Below are 14,235 nucleotides of genomic sequence, written 5' to 3' on the forward strand. Positions count from 1 at the left end.
CAGTGGCTTTTACTCAGGGCTTCTTGGCACATAAAAGAAGGCTGACAAAAGTTTTATTTCAGAGGAAAGGAAAATCCATACGTTGTAATTTATTTCATCTTTTCCAAAAGTTGCTAGTTGGTTTTAATGTACAACCAGAAGTAGGAGAAGCCATCAAAACCAGTTTTTCTATAAACGTTTTCTTTTAGACTACATGATATCTATATTTATGATTTCTGAATAGGACTTTCTTTACACACGAGCTTTGTACAAGAGTGCTTTCCGATTACTCATCCACAGATTGGTAAAATCAAGCTACACACTCCTGTCTTTTCTGTCTCCTGTCATCCCTTCAGTGACATTGATTGTAGATTAACTGCTCTTGGCCCACACCTCTACTCCAAATATCTAAACATTCCCTTGTTCCCCAGAGTTGTTCATTAGAGTCTTGATACTTTTGTGTTTCATAATGAAATTTTACTTGGGAAACATGTTTGTGGAGGGATTTGAGACTTCAAAAATATACAGGCATCTGATATCAGCCCGGTGTCATGCAACCCGAGGGTTCTGATACCTCTTTGCTTCTGTAGGACAATAGCAATGACAATATTAGTATAGCATCTTCTGCTTACAAAGTGGCTTTCCATAATATCACACTTACATCTCAATAAGCATATAACAAAGTTATTATTATCTCCATCTGAAAACTGAGAAAACTAAAAATCTGAGACATTCATTCATTTCCCCAAAGTAAGATAGCTAGAAGTAAGCTGAACTGGGGCTGAAATCCATATCTTTGTTTCATTTAAAAAAAAAATTTTAATGTTTTTTTTGAAAGAGAGAGAGAGAGCATGAGTGGGAGAGGGGCAGAGAGAGAGAGGGAGACCCAGAATCTGAAGCAGGCTCCAGGCTCTGAGCCATCAGCACAGAGCCCAATGCAGGGCTGGAACCCACAAACTGTGAGATCATGACCTGAGCCGAAGCCAGATGCTTAACCAACTGAGCCACCCAGGTGCCCCCAGTTCTTTGAATTATAAAATCCATGCTGTTTCCTTTTACTTAATTTTTTGTAAGGATAGCTAGCATAGCTAGAATTGTGCTAGGAACTGGGAAAACTTGACATATCAGGTCCTGCCCTTATGTCTACATTTCCATGGGAGACACGGACTAGTGACCCACATTGTCAGTGCGATAAATATCCTACTGTGCAGATGATGGCATGGGAACATACAGACTTGCACTGAAATAAAAAAGGACAGATTAATACAGGCTTATCTGAGAAATGACACTTGTGCTGGACTTTCAAGGTGCAAAGATTGGGTGAAGAATAAAGAAAGAACGTGTTTCGGAGGCAACAATAAATGGAAAGACACAGAGGTGTAAATCAGAAATGCTCTAATACTCTCAATATAATATTTCACTTGGGAATAGTTCGGGAGGTAATGATTAGCCTATATTCTATTAAAGATTCTAAGAGCTGGAATTGTTCCCCAGACTCTGTCTAGCCAATCTGCTTGTTAGGCATCCACACGGCATCTTAATGATACCAGTCAAGTGGGCGTTAGCCCATAAAAGAAACCTTTACAACATCTAATATGATTTTTCCATTGACTAACAGCACTTCTTTGATTTCTGATTTCAAGAAATGATGTTCAGAGCTCTTACACTACCTTGGGTAGGATTATCCCTAAATCATCAGACAAGTGAGAGCACAAAGAATAACATACCAATGTTTCCTTTTGTTAGATTCATTGTGTCTTTTACCAACAAGCCCTGAGAAAAGTCATTGCAATCTTTGAAGACATCAGTTTCTCACCACTTGGAGCGGGTCCATCATAAACGTTCAGCTAAACGTGTCTTCTATTTAATGGAACAAAAGGTACAAGCTTTTATCTTATCTCGTCCTACTTTCATTTAGTGACAGTTTCCTAATCTGAAGAAAAGATAAGTAAAATAATATAATTGCCATTTCTATCTCACTGATCCAAGTAAATTGAAACAGTTTGTCAGTCGTAAGAATTGTTAAGCTTTTATTAACCTGTGTCCTTCTCCAAGACGTCACAGATCTTATTTTATTTTATTCTTACATTTTATGGCAGATCCTGAGCCACGAGCAGACATTGTGTCTGCCTGGCGCTTGGTCACAAGTGCTGAACCAGAATTAAAATCAGTTTCTAATCCAGTGGTTTTCCCATTACCCCATGCTGCCTGACCCACTGGTCTCCCTCTCTTCCTCTCTCTCTTTTCCTTTTACTGACTCCACTCCACAATCTTATTATACCTTGTAAATGCCACCGTGAAAGATGGGCGTTACCTTCCCTGGAGTTTAGGCTGTTGATTAGGGTTCCTGAATTCCATAACCAAATGACAAATGACTTTGACTTCAGGGAGCTCTCTCTTTCTGTCAATTACTGAATATTCCCTTTCTGAACCTGAGATTCATTTCTTATCCCTGACACAGAAGTAGGACCTGACCTACTTTCTAAATTTATATTACATTGCACTTTACCCTCACTTCCAACAGCCCAATTTATCTCGCTGCTTTGAAGAAAAAAAAAATGATGGGAACATATTTCTTGGTGAATTTTTAAGTGAAACTGTTAGCAAGCCCATCACTTCCAGATGAGCCATGTGAAACCACTAGAAAAATAGCAAGAGACAAAAAATGACAACTTAGCATAGTTTGTCACTTACCTGAAAGGTTAAGCCTATCGAAATAAACCATCATCCTCATAAGCAAGTTTGCGGAGTCACATTCTAATAAATTATTTCTACCTCCTGGTGAAGATATTATAAGATAGAAATCAGGACTAAGCAAGACAAACAAACCTAGAGGCTCAATCTAGAAGAATTTAAGAACAGAGAAAAGGGAAAAGAGTCATATAAAAACAATACAATTTTCAGATCTAAAGTAACGAGCTTCCAGCTTTAAGACGACCACTGAGTTACTACACAACACAAGAAGAAAATTCTGAAAGCTTCCAAGAGAAAGAATATATGGGGTCAGAATGTTTTCAGACTTCTAATCAACTATTGTTTCACACAGAGAAATGGTATCATCTTATGCACGATTTTGTAATTTTTAATGTTTATTTATTTATTTTGAGAGAGAGAGGGAGAAGGAGAATGGGAGCAGGGGAGGAGCAGAGAGAGAATCCCAAGCAGGCTCCATGCCCCCCAGTGCAGAGCCCAATGCAGAGCTTGATCCCACAAATGACGAGATCATGATCTGAGCCAGACGCTAAACTGACTGAGCCACCTAGGTACCTTTATTTATGGTTTTATGATTCTGGATGCTGGTAAAGAATGTACTGGAAAGAGAGCATGGAGGCCAGGTAAGGGATCCTCACAGCCCTCCAACTACTATGAGGAGGAGGAGGAGGATGGAGAGTTGTTATAGATTTGAGATAGAATCAAAGTGGGTGTGCAAGTAAGGAATTTTAGGGGTGGGAAAAATCCATTGATTGCCAAAATTATTGCCAAAATCCATTGATCCTCCTTCTATAGTCTCATTGCAACAAGAAGTGGTCCAAGGATTGTACCTACAGGTAAGCATGTTTGGGGATTGGGAATTCCTGTCATGATACCAAGTAACCTTTACTTTTCTCTTTCCCTACATCCCATACATACACTGTTTTGGTTGAGCATATCTTTATAGTGAGGTGGCTTTCCACCTCAGTTCTCTCTTCTCTCCCCACATTTTCAACAGAATAAAGAAAGAGAAATGACAAAAGTTGGCAACCTAATCAATATGCCATGGTCTCTGCCCTTAAATAACTGAAATTCTAAATGACACAGTAATTTAACTATTATTATAGGTGTATAAACGTTGTCGGTGGTAAACAGTGGTATGATAATATTCCTCAGGGGTTTGGAGGGAAAGTTTGCAGGTAGAGTGGCCACAGAGGTGGGGACTTGGACGGGGCCTTGAAGTATGGGTGTCTGGTAGGTGGAAAGCACATGAGAGGCATTGCAGAGAGCACAGCATAAGTAACAGGGAAGACATGATTTTCATGATTGGTATGTAGAGAGTAGAAGAGCCTGGTTGGAGAGGTGCTTGGTACCATTTATAACAAAGAAGAACCCATTTTGTGTTTGAGTAGAGCCCTTCACTGGCAATTTGGGCGTCTGGCTGCAGGATCCCAGTGCAGTTAGTTACTCCTCCTAGAGTTAGCCCTGGATCTAATTACGTTCAGATGACCGACACGGACATAATTGAGCATCCCAAATTTTGGAACACTCATTCAATTTTATATTCTCTTTTTTATGGTAGGATGGAGTTGAGACCCTTAGACCCCTCCTTTGAAGGAACCCAATGTCAGGTGCATAGATGATTGACAACCTCCAGATGCCACACTTCGAGATAGATCTTCTTGTTCACACCAGGCCACACTTTGCCTGGGCCTCTTCCAGCCAATAACTGCGCACAGCGAAAATACTCGGACGTGATACTTATTTTTTTTGCATTTTGGAATGGCCATAACTTCTCAGAACTACGGTGACTCAGAACTCCCTGACTCCTCCTTCCTGCTCCATTTGCACAGGTATATAATAAGCATTACAGTTCGAAAGCTGCCCCTGCCTTCACAGGCAATTTCTGTGAAGTTCTGGTATATCTAATTCTATCTTGGAAGTCCGCTTCTCAGAGGACCAAACTGATATACCTAGACATGTCTCTTTGAGAATCAAGATCAACAATTATTCCTATCAGAGTCACCGGAGGATAAAAAATCTTTCAGGGAACACTCTTCTGAGACAAAAGACTCAACGATTCCTTTCCAGTTCAATTAACTTTCTATTCTCGGATAGAAGAGGACTTGAAAGGTCATCTGTTTAATCCCATATCCTGATGTGTGATCGTGACGTAGACTGGTTACAAAAAAAGATCTCATTCTCCACCTCTCCCCATATCCACATCTCTTGCAGTGTAATTTTGCAGCACCTCCAATCAAGTGGTGAAGACTATTCATTCCCTCGCACAACGCGTCTAGACTGGCCTCATGACTTGCTTGGGATAAATAGTATATGAAGGTAGGGACACAGGGCCAGTTCCAAGCTTAGACCCCAGGAGACCTTTAACACTTCTACTTTTCCTTTTGGTCCTCCACCTTCACAAGAGAACAAGATTAAGGCCACCTCCTAGAGAGTGAGAGACCATATAAGACGGAGCGACGTCAGTTTAGTTGGCCAGAAAAGGTCTCAGAACTGTGAGAAAGCCCATCTGGGATGAGCATGACCACCTAGTTGATCTGCAGCTGACCACCACCATATAGGAGAGCCTCACTGGCCCTAGACAAACTTATCAACCTGACCTGTAGACTCACAAGCAATAATAAACGTTCTTTCACGCAGTGAGTTTTGAGATGGTTTATTATGCAACATTATCGTAACAAGGATAACTGATACATACATCTTCTTTTTTTTTTAATTATTTTTTTAAATTTTTTTTTATTTTTAAAAAAATTTTTTTTCAACGTTTTTTATTTATTTTTGGGACAGAGAGAGACAGAGCATGAACGGGGGAGGGGCAGAGAGAGAGGGAGACACAGAATCGGAAACAGGCTCCAGGCTCCGAGCCATCAGCCCAGAGCCTGACGCGGGGCTCGAACTCACGGACCGGGAGATCGTGACCTGGCTGAGGTCGGACGCTTAACCGACTGCGCCACCCAGGCGCCCCTAAGGATAACTGATACATACATCTTCTCCGGTCACCTTTTAAGTGATGACCCACTCGCCTTCTGCTTGGAATATAACAGTGACTGGGCCTTAAATAATTGATAAGAAGTTGTTAAGATTTAGTTTTCTTCTTGTTTCTTAAAGTAAAAAAAAAAATCAGATAACGCGGCTATTGGTTATCCGTGGACCTCAATAAATACTCAGTAACATTCATACTATACTCGCCTCTCCCACCATTGGTTTCCAGTTCAGTGTATTTCAGAACATTTCTGGTTAAGATATTAGGACTGATTTTCCCTAATGCCATTATATCCAGTCAACCTAGTACAATGAGAGTTTGATGAATGAATGAATTTGGAACCTATTTTATTGCATACATTGATATGCATATTTTATTGCATATCAAGGACTGTTTTTGAGGAGTGGGGATTTCTTATTACTGAATTTGGTTCCTTTTGTAAGATTCCGTATTTCAATTGTAGAAGTGGTTGTATGCTGTATCTAAGACTGTGTGGGGCTGTGTATCAGTTAGGAAAGCATGCAGCTGCAATCAACAGAAAGCCTAAAGAACATGACTTCAACAAATGAGAACTTTTATCCCCCTCATACCATGAAAATTCCGGAGTCACTCTAACTGGCTTAGCAGCTCCACAGCAACCCCGAGTCCCTGGGATTCTCATGAACCCAAGGTAACTATCTTAGCTCCAGGTATTTTATCAGGGCAGGAAGAACAGATGAAAAGGTAAGATCAGAGTTAGTTTTTTAATTAAAAATAAGCCCCCGGAAAATTTTGTTTTGTGCAATTGCCCAGGATGGTACCACCTGGCCACCGCTGTTGCAGGGAACACAATAAACTGTGCAGTTAGCTCTTTCATCCTCTGCGGAGACAGGAAGGGTGACAGGTGGTTGGGAACAGAGACCGGGGTGGCCAACCACGGTGTCTGCCATAGTCTATGCAGTAAAACAAAAAGCAAAAGTGTTCAGGAAGTAAGGCATGTTGACCAATACGGGATTTGCGCGTAGGCATTCAACACGCACTCAACAATTTTTGAAAAATGATAAAAATTCTAAGACTTTGCCCAGAGCCCCTACAATTGCGTGAAATAATAGTGGAGGGTATCGATATTGTGCATGAGGAACTTTACTCGGAAGTATCCAGTCAGGCCAGAGCTTGAGAATGCTCACGGGAAATAACCTCGTGCATTTCAACATGTTCATACTGAGCTTACACCCCCAACCCCTGTCCCCACTCACATGGTCATCCTCTTCCTCACCGCTCCATCTGCCAATCCTCAAGTTCAAACAACTTTACCTCCCAAAGAGGACTCAAACCACTCTTCCTCTCCAGTCGTATCGATTTCATCGTAGGGCACTGGTTACCCTCCTGCATTACTACAACCAGGGCCTTCCTACTCCTTTCCTCTGGCATTTTTTTGGGGGAGGAATCAATACACAACAATCCTGTTGGGGTCATATTTCTAAATTCGAATTGAAGATTTCACACTAGCTTTCTTAAAAATCCTTTCCCTTGAAGATAAAAGCAGGTCTCCTTTCGCAAACTTAAAAGCCCCCCTCCTTTTTTTATTCCTTTTTTGGGTCTCGCTAACGCAAACACAATGGGCACATCGCTGTCTGTCTATTCATTTCCTTCACTGCGCAGACTGGCATTCTTCACTGGATTGGTGACTCTGATGGCCACTGGGCTGATTTTTCCACAATGACTTGGCAGGTCTCGAAGGACGCATTGTGAGAAGGGAGACATTGTGCAGTTCTCGAAGGAGACATCCACACTCTCAGATTTGTTGCACACCAGTGACACTTCAAGCCCCTTGACATGGTGAACTAGGAGCTTCCAGAAGCCACTGGGCAGCATGTGCTTTGTTGTTTTTTGTTGCTCCTATAACCAATGATAGGCATCAAGACCTGTCCCTTGACCTTCTATGTACCTTATCGTCAACGCCTCTGGGTTTCTGCCGGCTGTGCTTAATTTTGACTTATCCGTCTAACTGGTGCTGGATGAACTTACTGGTCCTCTTTTGAACAATCTGGGGCTTTACCAGACACCTGAGGGCATCCACGATGCCCACTAAGGGATGATTCTAAAAGTCCCTTTCTGACCTGGTCTTCCCGATTGTCCTCTCCTAACTCATTCACCTTACCTAGTGCACCCTTAGCCACCAAGTGGCTGGAGTCCCCTGGATGCCACAGACATACCACTCACGTTCTTCTCCATGTTTCCTCACCTGTTCTTTGGCTAGGAACAGCTTTAGGCCATTACTCGCAAAGCTCACCTCTTTTGCGTTCTTAAACTCACATCTCAATGGTACCCGCATCTATGATGGTACCCTTTCAGGCGCCTCTCTAATGGGCTCCTACAACAACTATGTTCTAATCACCCACTTATCACTATCTCATACTCACTTATTATGATTGTTTGTGTGTACCTCTTTGGCCTTTTAAAATTCCTGCCCATCTAAGTGTGTCAGGCAGCTGAATGAAATGCTGCAGTGTTACCTACGTGCCAGCACTGCCCTTTACTCTGACACAAAAGTCGGGAGCAGACTAAGAACTGTGACCTAACAAAGGCTGTGAATCCAGGACTGTGTCCTGTGTCTTTACTTGCTTCACTGCCCAACATTTAATACCGTCCCCAATACACTACGGGTGTATTTGTTAAATTCTCGAAAGGAGAAAGAGGGTTAACGTGTCACAAAATCTCCCATAATAAATCATGGAAACTCCACTCCCTGAGACTGGCCCCATGACTCTGGTCACCCCTCAAAATGTTAATTGCCAAGGCAGCTCTTTACATCATACGGGTGTAGTAAATCATCTACCTTAACGTGGGTGCTGCATCTCGGAAGGAGATTTGACAGGCCCATTAGTAAGGGAACGGGGGCTCACTAGGGTATGAATAATTGGATGGAACAGTAAATAACAGCTACTTGGCTTGCTTCACATTCCCACAGATTTTTCCTGATCCCAGACTTCTCAACTCTTTCAAATGATTCCCTACACTTCTTTCTATACACTTTATTTCTATACACTTTCTTTCAATTAATATCAGTAAAGTAAAGCTTAATCTTTACTTCTTGTAGATTACGTAAGTACATAGCTAATAGTTTTGTCTTCAGAAATGTAGACGTAAACGTCAGCCTAGTATGCCCACGTTATGGAAAATTGCAAACGAATGGCCTTTGGGATTTATGACATTTTACTCAAGCGATATTCCCAATTGTAACTTTGGCATTGCTGGTGCAGACAGAGTAAATAAAAAAAAATTTTTTTTAATGGCAATTTGGCCTTCTATCCTCATGCATTACATAGGAACCCCTGCAGTTTGGGAGATCCACCATGACCGCTGAGACGCACAATTTTCTTGTCGGTAACTTCATGGAAAGGGTGTGAAGTGACTCAACAGTGTTTCAGGGACCACCAGCATACCTAAAGACCAAAGCAGCAACGCTTACGATTTAGATATTGACCAAGCGCTGGGGATCCAGAAAGCTCTTGATAAAAGAAAATGTAAGTTAGTTTTCTTGCTGAATCAGATCATTTTAGAGTATGTTACATAAATTGCAAAAGCAGTAATTGAAATGCATACATATATATGTATATAATGCCTGTCCTATTTAATGGATTTTATATTTTATTTTTGGAAGACAGGAAAAATTGTAGCTTGCTTTTTAAGCAAAAAACACCTTTGTATGAATAGTGCTGTTCATCATGCAAGTACTGGGACAACCTAAATCACTTACAAGTCCCTGGGGCTTAACCTTGAGTAGCTGTTTCTCTGGACGTGCTTGGATTCACACAGCCTCTCTTCCAGCTTCTCAGTGGGTTCCAATAAGACCACGCTCTTTTAATTTCAGACGCCCCATCTGGAGCGATAATCCCAGTCTTCTTGAGGGTTAAAAATTAGTACTTTATTCAGGGGCTGAGGAAATAGAAGATGGTTACCCATTCGGACACCACTGTCGAGTTGTACTTAGCTAAATCCCTTAACTCATTACAGCCTCAAATTCTTCATCTGTAAAAGAAGGTCAGAATAGAAGATATTGTTTCATATTTGTATACCGTCAAACAGTTTGCAAATCCCCTCCAGTGTTTTCTAACTTGGTTTTTAGCAAAAACGTGACGTGAAAGTCTGGGCTGGGTTGCATTGACTGTCTTACGTTAATGACAAGGGCTAAGGGGGAAACTACTTTTGTTCGGTTCCCTCGAGTCACTAGCTGGCTTGAGCAAAAAGCAGCACTCACAAATACGTCTTTTGGCTTCACTTCCTGGTCTTTTTCCACTGTGATGGGCTTCTTTACAAAATTCTTTCCAGTCCTCGCAGTTTTTAATTTTAATTCTTAATGCAATATGGCTTAAGTCCAGCAATCCCATTTTATGAAATTAAATTTATTGTACTTCTTCAATTCCACCAAGTGGTTGAGCTCCTATGTACTAGGCTCTGTGTTAGGTGATGAGACGGACAAAGCTGAATAAGGCTTGATTTATTTTCACTGCATGACACGATTTTATACAATCACCAAATTATATGAACATAGTTTTTTTCTCAGAACAATGCTGCCTCTCCTGGGTATTTTTATCCTCATTTTACAGTAAAAACAAAAACAAAAAAACCAACCAAACAAACAAAAAACAAAAGAGGCTCGGGGGGAGGGATAAAGAAAGACTCGGGGCCAAAATATTTAGAAAAGAATATAAGTTTACTTGCAAAGGGTGTAAAGGAAGTAAGATTGTTGAAGGACTAGCTGCTTGAACAAATAGATATATTCACCAAATATTGAAAGGAAAGAACACACACACACACACACACACACACACACACACACACATACTTACACACACACTCAACTACCAAAATTACCATGTTTGCTTTAGTCTTTTCATGGTAGACAAACAAATTTTCATCATATTCACAAGTTCAGAATTCGAATTAATGTCAGTATGCTCAAACTCAAGGATGAAATTGTTTTTGTTAGAGAATCCAGGATTTTGCCATGTAAACTTTCAGCTAATTGTTGTAGTTCAAAGTGGCTAACTCTTGTTTTATTGAGCTTGGATTAAGTAATTTACTTCTAAAACAGAAGTAGCTTTGGAAATTGTCACTTGGTTCCTTTGTTTGGCCTAAAGGGTATGCCCGTGTTGGTGATGCCAACTCTACCCATGAAAATATTCCCTGAAGTATCAATAGTTAGGAGAATGCAATATGTTCTTTACTGAATTATATTAAAATCCTCCTCCCAAAAATTGCATTTGGATCTCTAGCTCATATCAGGACCCTTTAGGTAAATGTAACCCCAACGCAGAAACAAACTGTGGAAGACAAGACTAAATGACTGTAGTTGATTAATTAAAAGATAATACATTTGCATCGTTTTCTGCTGTTACGTTTGTGATACGTTGTTACAGCAACAACAGAAAATTCTTATATGACACAAACACCTTGGAAAACACTTCAGCATTTTCTTTAAAGGTTACATAAACCTCGGGGTGCCTGGGTGGCTCAGTCCGTTAGGCATCTGACTTTGGCTCAGGTCACGATCTCGCGGTTCGTGAGTTCGAGCCCCGCGTTGGGCTCTGTGTGGACAGCTCAGAGCCTGGAGCCTGCCTTGGATTCTGTGTCTCCCTCTCTCTGCCCCTCCCCGGCTCACATTCTGTCTCTGTCTCTCTCTCCCTCAAAAATAAATAAACATTAAAAAATAAATAAAAGTTCCATAAACCTACCCTATGATTCTTCCATTCCACTCATAGGTATTTACCCAAAAGAAATGAAAGCACACATTCATACCAAAACTTTATTGAAAACAGAAAAAAAAACAAGGAAACATTGAAAAACGTGTATCAACAAATGAGTACATAAACAAATTTGGTATACCCATATGATGGAATGTTACCTAACAATTTAAAAGAGTAAACAATTGATCCATGTAACAATATGGATAAATCTCAGAGTAGTTGTGCGAAGTGAAACCCAGCCGGACGACAAACGAATACGTACCATATGATTTCATTTGGATAAACTGTAGAAAATACAGACCAGTCTCAACAACAGATCAGTGGCAGTGGTGGGAGAGGTGGCACGGGGAGAGGTGGGTGAGGAGACACAGACACGTATGAGAAAATGCTTCCTGGTGATGGGTATGTTCACTGTATTGATTGTGGCGATGGTTTTGCTAGTGTAGAAATACGTCAAAATTTATCAAATTATATTTTAATCAGTGTCAGTTGTATGTCGACAGAGGTGTTAGAGAATAAATGCAGAACACTGTGGTTGCCATGTTTGTGGTAACGTATTCATAAATAGAAAATACCTTATTCCTAAAAGTCATGACCCAGTTTCAGGGAGCCCCAGCAAAACTCCAGGACAACACTGGGTCTGTTAGAAAGTTCAGGATTCTGGGAAATAGTCAACAACTCATATGCAGGGTACCAGAATCACAGAATCAGACAGGATGACTCTTAATTTTGATTTACTCTAAATCACAGTATTGGTTTTGTTTGTTTGCCTGGCTGCGGCATAAAAATTGCTTTTGAAGAGGGACAATGTATCAGTTTTGGCTTCTTGGGGGCCAAATGATTTGCTGAAAGTCACACAGGATCATAGCAAAAGTTGTAAATAGAATCTTAACCTGTGTAATTCCAAAGCCCTCTCTTCTACTCCCTACTGCTTCGATGTCCCCTGCCTAGTTTGATTGTCACTCTCAAATTAAAGGGCAAGAGTATGCCAAAATTTTAACTTAGACTTTAAAGAAACAGAAACTTGAAAAAACTTGATGCATTGCTTTATTCAAATTGCACCATACTCCTTTTCCAGGTCTTCATTCTGTCTGTTCTCCTCATGATAAATCTCGTTTTTTCTTTCCTAACACCAGGACATTTCTAAAGATGGTTCTAGAGAAACTACCATCCCACGACTTTTGAGAGTTTTATATTCTTCCTGGAAAATTCTAGAGCCTTCATGGGCTGAGCATGGCTGTAGTTCTCTGACTTCTCTGAGCTGCCAATCTCTCTAATTCCCCATCTTTGCTTCAATATGGAGATGAACTTGTCTTGTTTCTATGCTTTGCCCATTCTTCGTGCAGAGGCCAGGCACCCATTTTCAATATATTCAAAGAAATTAGTATCTATTTTATTAACCAGTGAGACTAAAGAGATGCCTCTTTGTTATCCACTAGCACTAGCTTATTAAAATGAAGCTCAAACACATTAACATAATAATATTAACATAACATTAAGATGATTATTGTTAATTGAGCATGTTCTATTTCTTTGTCCTATACCCTTGTTCTATATCTGTGTGCTGTCTGTTAGAATCTTCAAAGCTTTCTGAATAAATATGATTATCCTCATTTTACAGGGGAGGAAAATGGTCCAGAGAGGTAATTTACAAAATTGTCTACAAAGAAATTTGCCAAACGGCTCAGCTCTTAAGTATTAGAACCAAAATTCAATCTCTTTAATGTCTGGCTCCAAAGAGCCTTTATGCTACATAATCTATGAACAGAGACCTCCCTATGACCTGTTATGCACCCAGACTCAGAAGTTGATACTGATCAAATGTGAATATTAAATCAGTGTCTGACTCAAAAGAGTCTAGTGGTATGTATGTTTTTTATCCCTATATTACCTCTACAATATTCCATCTGTTTTCAAGGTTCTTTTGTATCTGGGCCCATCTCTCCTTTCAGTTATAAGAATTACCAAAGAAGGGATATCCTGTGGTATCAGGGTCAACAGAGCTATTGAAACAGCACTTTTAAACTCTCAATTATTCTTTACTAAAACCACATCATTATAGGTTTTGAGCAGAAATTTAGGGCATGAGATAGGAGATTGACAAAGAAAGACTTCATTTTGTGAATTTTTTTTTCCACAATGACTAATTTTAATTTTCATATTAAATGTCATTTAACATTCATCCAGAACCTTTCTTCCTTTTGGATGAGAGTCTTAAAACATCCTTTGAAGAGGCTCCTGAGGGAGAGGTGGAATATGGCTATGTCCTAATCCATCTACGAGAGCACAAACCCATATGGTAGGTAAGACCCTATCATGACTTCAGTAGGTTTTAGTCATGCCTAACCTCAATCCCTTACTCAACTCCCTTCTCCCTGTTTAAACCCAAAGTCAACAAACTTCTTGTTTCAGCTGTCACACATAGAGAGCTCAGCGTTTTCAATGCCACCCTTATAACACAAAAATAAATCTGGACAACCCAAAAAGCAATGATTTTTTTTTTTTTTTGATATATCAGAGAACCAAAGACAAAGGTCAAACTACCAATCCTCAAACAGGAAAGAAGTGTATTCAAAGAGATGCAGCAGCTGAGATTTTCTTACTGGAAGAAAACACACTGGAGTCATTAACTGGCAGGAAAATTCACAATTTTGATGAATTGTTGGAAGCTGAGTTTAAATTAGCATGAAAGTGAGAAACTCCTAAGGCCACAATCTTAGTGGGGGCACACTTTCCTGTGCTTTTCCTTAGAAGGATCTTAGAAGGAACTACTTTAAATGTTTATTTATTTATTTTGAGAGAGACTGGGCGATATGAGTGGGAGAGTGGCAG

General features: G+C 40.2%; 1 pseudogene; it reads right to left on the reverse strand.

Moving 5' to 3' along the window:
- Positions 1-7,291: 7,291 nt before the first annotated feature.
- LOC145715425 (large ribosomal subunit protein eL32 pseudogene) lies at positions 7,292-7,988 on the reverse strand (annotated as a pseudogene).
- Positions 7,989-14,235: the final 6,247 nt, after the last annotated feature.

This window comes from Panthera onca, chromosome B1 (assembly GCF_046562875.1).
Source record: "Panthera onca isolate mPanOnc1 chromosome B1, mPanOnc1 haplotype 2, whole genome shotgun sequence".
NCBI classification, from domain to species: domain Eukaryota; kingdom Metazoa; phylum Chordata; class Mammalia; order Carnivora; family Felidae; genus Panthera; species Panthera onca.